Raw genomic sequence first — 8,839 nt, 5'->3', positions numbered from 1 at the left:
TTGCATAGTTATTTAATCTACTCTGGGATTCTCTCGTATTCCACATGACTTTTGATGAATAAATTAAATGTCTAATTGCTAATATGAACCTCTCTGTGCCATGTGTGAGAGTCCATTTGGATCAAACCATGTTGTTTTCCTCAAATATCACCATGCAATGTTCATTGAAAGTAAAATGAGATTATCCTCTTGTACCATCTCACAACTTCTTCGTAGTTTTGACATAATAAAATCTGTCATTAATTCCCTCAAGTTCAACTATCATGTCGATTCTCATGAACAAGAACAAGGATTCCTTAAGATGAATATTTATCATCATAGTTAGTTGACAATTAATAACAATCGTAGATTTCCCTGACATGAAAAAAAAAAAAAAAAAGTAATATCGTAAATATAAAATAGAAAAAACAGTATGTGTATAGCACGAGTACAATATGTTTATATTTTAAATTTTGAAACAAAATATTGAAACATTTCCATTTAAGATTTTGGAGACATTTAAAAAAAAAAAAAATGGAGATAAATACAATGAAAAGAATGTAAATATAATAATAGATAAAATGATTGCTTTCTTTCAGTTAGCTTGAGTTCTAATATAAAGGAACATATATTATTTCACAGGAATTTTACCAACACCAGATCCTCAAAATAACTAAATATATTGCAATATAAATGAGGCAAAATCGAAATCTTGTCCAATTATATACATATATATATATAGACACACACTTTCTTACCGAGTGGGAGATCAATGACGTAAGGCTTATGATTATTACAGACAACCAAAGAGAGAAGTAGCTAAAGATATATAATTTAAATTCTAAGATAATCATGAAACCATATATTATGATAAGTCATACCTAAAAATAACGTTTTTCTCATAAGATAATTTCATTTAAATTGTTAATTAATAAATGTTTTTTATATAACCCTTTACTAAACCTACAAAGGCAACGTTTTTTTTTCCCTCTAAAATAAATAATGTCATACTGCTTTCTTTTTAAGTAATGAATTTTGTGTTCTATATAACAAAAGAATTTATTTTTAAATTAAAATTTTCATTTACTCATATTATGAGTCAATTTACTTGTGATAGAGTATGGTGGGATTATGTTTTTCCAATCATGACAGTTAGAAGGGAATGAGAAAAATAGAGTTTCACACCATTCAAAAAATTTCAACTTGTAACATTATATTTAATGTTATCTTTAATCCCAAACCAAGTATATAAAAAATGATTATGATCTATCTTCTTGAATGCATTGCTTATCTCAATATATTTATAAATATATACTGAATCAAGACATACTTATATATAAGAATAGTTTGCAAACAAATAAAATGTCATATCAATTGTCGCTTTACAATGATTAATTAGACTAATTAGGAAAAAAATTGTTGATAATCTATTGATATTATTTTCTCAATAGAAACTGCAAATTTGTCCACCCAAAAAGATTATCAAATAAATAATTATTAGAAAAATCTCATTACTAGCCTTTGCTTTTGTCTAAATAAGCGTCATTATAAAGTATTTCTGATACAATTATTAAGAGCACTTTCTCCACAAAAATTACAAATTTGTCTACCTAAAATGTTTAAAAATAAACAAAACTTAGTAAAGTCTCGAAATTCCACCCAATTGAGTCTATCTTTATTGCTAGTTATCTCTTATCTCCCATGCTTGGTCATCCATTTCGAAGGTCAAATTAAGTGCTTGATAACAATTCACAAAGGAATTTTGTTCCAAATTCTAGATCTTCATAAAAGGGTTTCCTTGAGTCCACAATCCAAATCTAATCCAGTGTCCTTTACTTTTTTGGATAGCTACACCCAAATTATGATGAAAAGCACATGTACCATACTAAACAATGAACATATGGTATTAAATCTACAAATAAAGAATACTTCCATAAGATATGAAATATGAGTTATGAAAATATCTATTAGAATTATATTGTACATATGAATTAGAAGAAACTGAAAGACATTTCTAATTAAGAGGAGAGATTGAAATATAATTAACCTAGTAAACATGGTGAAGGATGAATTATTAAAGCAAAATCCATTCCACTGAGAAACCAGATTGCTATACATGGCTAAAATTTAAGGGCCCACTAGTAGGAAGATCTCCATATGAGTGCCAAGCAAAATAATCCATCCTTGCATTCTTGAGTAGAACCAAAAAAGAAAAAATAAAAAAGTGAGCAACAAATAAGACCATGGAACATTAGTTTACCCAAAAATTAAAAAAGAAAAAGAAAAAAAGCAACAAATAAGACCATGGAACCATCCTGTCTCTTCACTTCTTCTATTAGAAAACAAATAATTCTTTTTTTTACTATTTATATTTATGTACACAATTTAAGATTGAAATCAATACCCTAGTAAACACTAAATAATAAACACTGAGTATCTACATTAGTTCATGTAAAAATTTTATGTTAATCTTAGCATAAGAATCTACTTCTTTTATTTTACATAACATAATCACTTTTTAAAAACACCTACATCATATTATCTATTTTATACTTCATTTTATTAAAACATTATTTCTTTATCAATTTTTTATTACTCTCTCAAATCATCTCTTTTTTTGTGTATGCAAGTAAAGAAGTACTAAAAAAATAAATTTCTTATCTTATTTTACACAAATTTAAATAAATTGATGTCAGAAATTTTTGGAGTTGGATGTGTAAAATTTAACCCTTATGAGTTCATGCTATTATCCATTAATTAATGTGAGTGCTCCAAGGTTGAACAAAGATTAATGCGACTGTTAGCACATGTTTGTAACAGAGTTGCGACTGTAATCATGTGTCATAACTCATTATCTCTAGAATCAGTCCCTTTCACAAAGTCTAGTTCGCATTTTCCTTTTCTCGATTACATGTTTTTGTCTTAAATTGATAATAGTTTCTCAAAAAAAAAAAAAAATTGATAATAGACATAATAAATTCAGCAATATATAAACAAACTAATAGAATACCGATGATGAAACATAGAACAACACAAACATCCATATTCTTTACCTTTTTGCCAAATTCACCCATTCCAACTTTTGATCTGCTTGTGCTTAGATTGGCACTTAAGAACTCTCTTGGACTCATCTTCTTTCCTCGTCTGGGCTTCATCTTATTTCTTGGCCACATTCTTTTACTCAAATATAGCTTTAGGATCTAAGACCAAATTGAGAAAATAAGACCAAAATCATCAACTACACATATCTACCATTGATATGTCAAATTTTCAACCAAACATAAAAAGGACAGGAAAAAAAAAAAAAACAACCTGAGCAAGGGAGCAAGAGAGCGAAGTGGCTGTCGAGAACAAAGGATTTTTACTTCCTAGAGGGAACTTGGTCCCTTTTTTTTTTTTTTTTTAAAAATATATTTTTGATGAAATTGGGAACTTGGCTCTTAAAATAGGGTAAGAAAGTGAGAAATAACACAAAGACCATGGAATGGACAAAATCAGGGGCGATGTGTCCACTCCTTCATTGGTACCATGGGCACAATTTTTGCTGTAACTTTTTTACGTAGTAGACTGTGACAATTATTTATTATTTTTCTATCACGTTCAATTTGCTAGAATAATTATAATAAAAATTATGATCTTAAAATTTTTGTATTTCTTTAAAAAAATTGTATAAGAGAAGAAAGTATCTATCAGACGTACGAGACCGATATGTCATGGACCCACGGTCTCACACGACCATGTGCACTACTTGGTCACGAGAAAGTAATTGTTAAGAAGTTGGTGAACGGCTTGAGTGTGGATTCTGACTTGTACGCGAAAGTAGTTACCGTGGGGACCACGAATCTTGCTCAGTTTGAAAGCAAGATATGAAAATAAAATAAAATATCTCATTCTCTTTCTTTCTTTCTTTTAACTTTTTTCTCTGTTTCAAAAATAAAATTTCTATAATATGTTTTTTTTTAATAAGAAATTTTATAATACATGTTTTAGACATATAAGAAAGTTTTTAACACATTTAATTAAGTTATATAATCTCAATAAATCAGAGAATAAAATTATTTTTCACATACCTTTGAACACACATCTTTACTATTCTAGATTTTTTTTTCTTTTGATTAACACATTTTCTATACATATACACACACACACACACATATATATATATATATAATATGATAATATTAGTGTTATGTCGTGTAATTGGGGTTTTGTGGTTGAGAATTGAGATGTCCCTTATAAAACAAACTTTTAATTTTGAGTGAAAATTGAAGTGCTACTTTACAAGTATATCATTCTCCCATTAATCAAAAACCCAATGATTGATTATTGTTACGTGCCAAAATCCAAATCAAGCACACTCAATGTGGTCGATACCATACCGGTATTAGCCGAACCGGTACATATACTGGTATTGAAACACCAACATTTCGTATCGGTTTAAATACTGACTGTACTGACTATGTATCAGCCAATTTCGGTAATATCGGCCGGTACATTAAAAAAGTTTTTTATTATAATTTTTTTTTAGTTTTGTAATTTTTGAATTTTTGCAAGCACAGAATGGTAACTTGCTTGCATTAACTTATTAGTATTATTTGTTTTCTTAGTATACAATGAACAATTAAGCTTTCTATTTTTATATTATGTTTTTTTTTCTTTTAATTGATGCTAAAGTCTAAAATCATGCATAATTTGTTATGAATTGAGGTAATGTTTTATGGTAAACTTTTATATTTATTATAATACACACACACACACACACACACACACACATATATTTATATTTATAAATATAAAAAATAATGGTAAACTCAAAATGGTACATCGATATTGACTAGTACCGAAATGTATCGTTCTACTAGTTAAATCGGTATAGCCTCCGGTACGAGATTGGCTCCCTTAAGCACACTTGCATGGGCTCGAAACCAATAAGATTCTAATATTAGAGATGAATCATTAATTGGAGTCTCAAGGCAGTCAGGCAGAGCAAAGAAATAATGATTACTTACATTGAATTGAATTCGGATTTTTTGTTATCTGTGTGGACGCTCCCAAAAGATTGAAATTTTTTGGGTTTGCACGCATTGAGTTCTTAACAACGCGACTCTTGTGTAATTGTGTTTCTAGGGTGGGGTGTGCATGTGAATCCCTTTTCTTATTTTTATTTTAGAAATCGCAACCAACCATTGGTTTTGTATTAGGTGTGATTGGCTACCTAGATATCTAATTTTATTTTAAGTTACCTAATTAACTAAACCAAATTTTAAAGGTTCATTAATCTTAGTAAACTAACAGTCTTTGAACCAAAGATCTTGGAATCAGAAATTTGGTTATGTGTGGGACAGTGTTAGGCACTCCACAATGCTCATCGGAAGATAGTACCTCATTTTAATTTATTTCAAACGTTAAATTTTTATGAAAAAATAGAATACTTGGCATTTTGATTTTTTTTTTTTTTAAGGTTTTTGCAAACAACACACACCCCCCCCCCCCCCCCCCCACACATATATATATGTGAGTAAATATTTACATACAGCTAGCATGTGAATATTAACTCCGACAAAATATATACAATCAAAACATGTGAAATATATAGATAAGTAGCATGTGAGAGAGTGTACAAGTATACTTTACTACAGCATGTGAGTATTTATTTTCTATATAACTAGCATAAGAGTACTAAATGCTATACAAAAACAAACACAACACAAAGAAAAAGAGGGGTTGGAAGAGTAACACCTTGTGTCATCCACCATTTTCTCATTTTTAATCACGCAAAAAGATGACAAAAAGAAACTCATTAATACAGAAATGTTAGGGACAATGTAAACTTATAAGGTGTTTAAAGACTCAATAGAAAGAGCCTTAAACACAAATCTACAAAGTACAACTATTCTAAGAAAAGGCTTGGAAATAAAAGGTTACAACATTAACTTTTATTATTTTGGAAAAACACATTTTTCCTTAGAAAAGATTTTATTGTGAATTTTTTTTTACATGGTAAAAAAGCTTTGAAATCTTTATTTTTAAAGGAAGAGAGAAACATCTTTAAAAAAAAAAAAGTGTTAAAACACATGTATTTTTGTAGAAGGCATTTTTTGAAGACATACTTTTGTATGCAGACAAGCATTTTGGAAAACATTTTATTATTGAAAGCTTTGAAACTTTTTTTTTAAAATTTTTTTGGATTTCCCCTCTTTGAAATAACAGATTTTTATTTTGAAAAACAGTTTTTGAAAACAGTTTTATATTAAAAAAAAAAAAAAACAGTTTATGAAAACGGTTTTGCATTGAAAACGGCTTTATAAAACAGTTCTGGAAAACAGTTTCTGAAATCCGTTTTTTTATTTTGAAAGCAGTTTTATATTTCTTTGAAAACAGTTTTATGAAAACAGTTTCTGAAAATAGATTTTTATTCTTAAAACAGTTTTATATTTCTTAAAAAAATTGAAAAACAGATTTTTTTATTATTTGAAAACAGTTTTTTATTATGAAAACAGATTTATAAAACAGTTTTTATATTATTTGAAAACAGTTTCTGAAATCAGATTTTTATTTGAAAATAGCTTTTATAAAAACAGTTTTATATTTCTTTGAAAAAACAGTTTCTGAAATCAGATTTCTATCTAAAATTAGTTTTAGGCTATGTTTGGTTACTATTTTTTTTTTTTATCACTTTCTGTTTTCAAGGACATTTTTTGTATCCAATCACAAAAAACTTGTTTGGTAGGCTCAAAACAACAGAAAAGAGAAAACAATTTTTGTTTCTAATTTATAAAGAAAAATGAAAAAGCCAAACCGCTCTTTTCAGTTTTGTGTTTTTTTTAGGCTTGGGAAAACACGGGAAAAATATGTCATTTTACAACTTAATGAACCAACTTCCATAATCAAAGGTGCACATCTAAAATAATATTTTACCATCTATATATATAAGACCTACTTTAACTTTGAATAAACTAATGTTACAAGGACAAATAATTTTACAAAATCCATCTTAGGAATTGATATGATAGAATAGCACATTTGGTTTGTTTTATAGGTATATAATAGTGTTAGCACGTTTGGTTTATTTTATATGTATATAATACTATCCTAGTTTATAGGATTTTAGTTTTATAGGTATATAATAGTGCAATTGCAGTGTGAAATTTAACAAATGTCGCATGAAACACAATATATGTGAGTTTTAATAGGAGCCATGAAACACAAAATATTGCAGCTTTAATCCTCACTTCAACTAAAGAAACAGGTTGTTATTATGAATTATTTGCTTCTTCTTTTTTTGAATTTTGTATTGTTTTGATTTCTTTGTTTCTCTGTGATAGTTGTTATTGTGAAGTATTTGCTTTTTTTTTTCTTTTCTTTTTTTTTTCTTTTTTTTTTAATTTTTTAATTTTTTTTCTAATTCTATGATATCTTTTTGTATTGTAATGAAGTTCTTAACAAGGTGATTTCATACAATAAGCTATCTTTGTGTAGCAACTATGCAATGATTTGAGTTTGTTCTTTTTTTCAACAGTTTGTACAAATTGTATCTAAAATTTAATGTCAATATCTCCTTTTATTTCTATATTTCTTGATCTGGTGTTTTGGCATTTGTTCTAAGGTTTTTCCTTTTCCATGTTTTATTGTATTATAATAGATGAAAGGAAATGGTTCAATTGATGATGATAATCTTTGGACACCACAACTTGAGAAACTATTTATTGACATCTTGCTTAAATAGATCAATAAGGGAAATATGACAAATGGCCTATTTAATTTTAATACTTGGAAGAAAATGTTAGCTGTATTGAATGAATTGGGTAAGCGGAGTTTTACAATGAATCAATTCAAGGGGAAGTTTAATAGGATGCATTTACTACACCGAGAGTTTTTTACACTCATAAATCAAACTGGTTTTTGGTTGGGATGCTGAAACCAACACTGTTCATGCACTTGAGGAGTCATGGAAAAATTATTATTGGGTAAATATCCTTGAATACAATTTAGTGTTTTATTTTGACACATTATCCCCCAACATTTTTTTTCTTATTAAATGCCTTTATATTTTTAGGCACATCCCAAGGCAAAGATGTTTTGAACTAAAGGGCTTTCAAATTATTATCTATTGGGACTAATATTTAATAAGTCTACAGCTACTGGAGTCCTACATTGTGCATCCGCCCAAGACCCTCCTACTTCTTATAAAGAGAATGCATTGGAAGATCAACTCATCCACAGGGGAGTTCATGTTAATTTAGACAGTCCTACCCAAGACTTTGACATGGCAATCCTTGATACTAACATTACAACCTGATTGAGCAAGCATCCTAGTGATACTTTTAACAAGCGTAAGAGTAAGCGAGAGTTAATAAGCTCCCAAATGAATGATGCCTTACAATCAATGGTTGAGCCTGCTAAGGCTAGGATAGAGGCATCTAAAGCAAAATCTAAGAGGTATAAGAGGTATACCATTGATGAAGTTAGTAGCACTACGCCTAGAAATGACTCCTCCTTAGGTAAATGTATTAAAATCCTTGAGACTATGGAAGAAGTCAATGATGAAATATTTATGAAGGCTGTTGAGAAGTTCAAGCGAGATCCTGATGATAGCAAGGTCTTTGTTAACATGAGTCTTGCCAAGAAGAAAGTTTGGTTGGGTAGGCTGTAAAGGATTATGTCAAAACAATAGTTTCCTATTCGGTATTTTAGTGATATCTCATCTGTTTTAACTTCGATTTTGGTCCGTGAATTATCATTTTGAAGGGAAAAATATTCTCTACGAGACAGTCCAAAATTTAACATGATCCAACAGTCGGATCAAAAAGTTAACTTTTTGACTATATCCAGTTAGGGTTTTGGTCTTAATTGTTGTAAA

General features: G+C 28.7%; 1 long non-coding RNA gene across 2 annotated transcripts; it reads right to left on the bottom strand.

Annotated features, from left to right (window-relative positions):
• Positions 1-1,466: 1,466 nt before the first annotated feature.
• Positions 1,467-3,414, bottom strand: LOC112038125 (uncharacterized). 2 transcript variants are annotated; one of them, XR_010631894.1, is made up of 4 exons: positions 3,292-3,414; positions 3,033-3,179; positions 2,027-2,170; positions 1,467-1,891 (listed from the first exon to the last, which is right to left on the bottom strand). It is a non-coding gene; the product is annotated as an uncharacterized LOC112038125 (long non-coding RNA). The 2 variants fall into 2 exon arrangements; XR_010631893.1 differs by lacking the exon at positions 1,467-1,891 and having other exon boundaries at positions 1,928-2,170.
• Between the last annotated feature and the right edge of the window lie 5,425 nt (positions 3,415-8,839).

This window comes from Quercus suber, unplaced genomic scaffold (genome assembly GCF_002906115.3).
Source record: "Quercus suber isolate HL8 unplaced genomic scaffold, Cork oak 2.0 scaffold_250, whole genome shotgun sequence".
Lineage (NCBI taxonomy): Eukaryota > Viridiplantae > Streptophyta > Magnoliopsida > Fagales > Fagaceae > Quercus > Quercus suber.
This window is presented reverse-complemented; position numbering and strand designations above follow the sequence as displayed.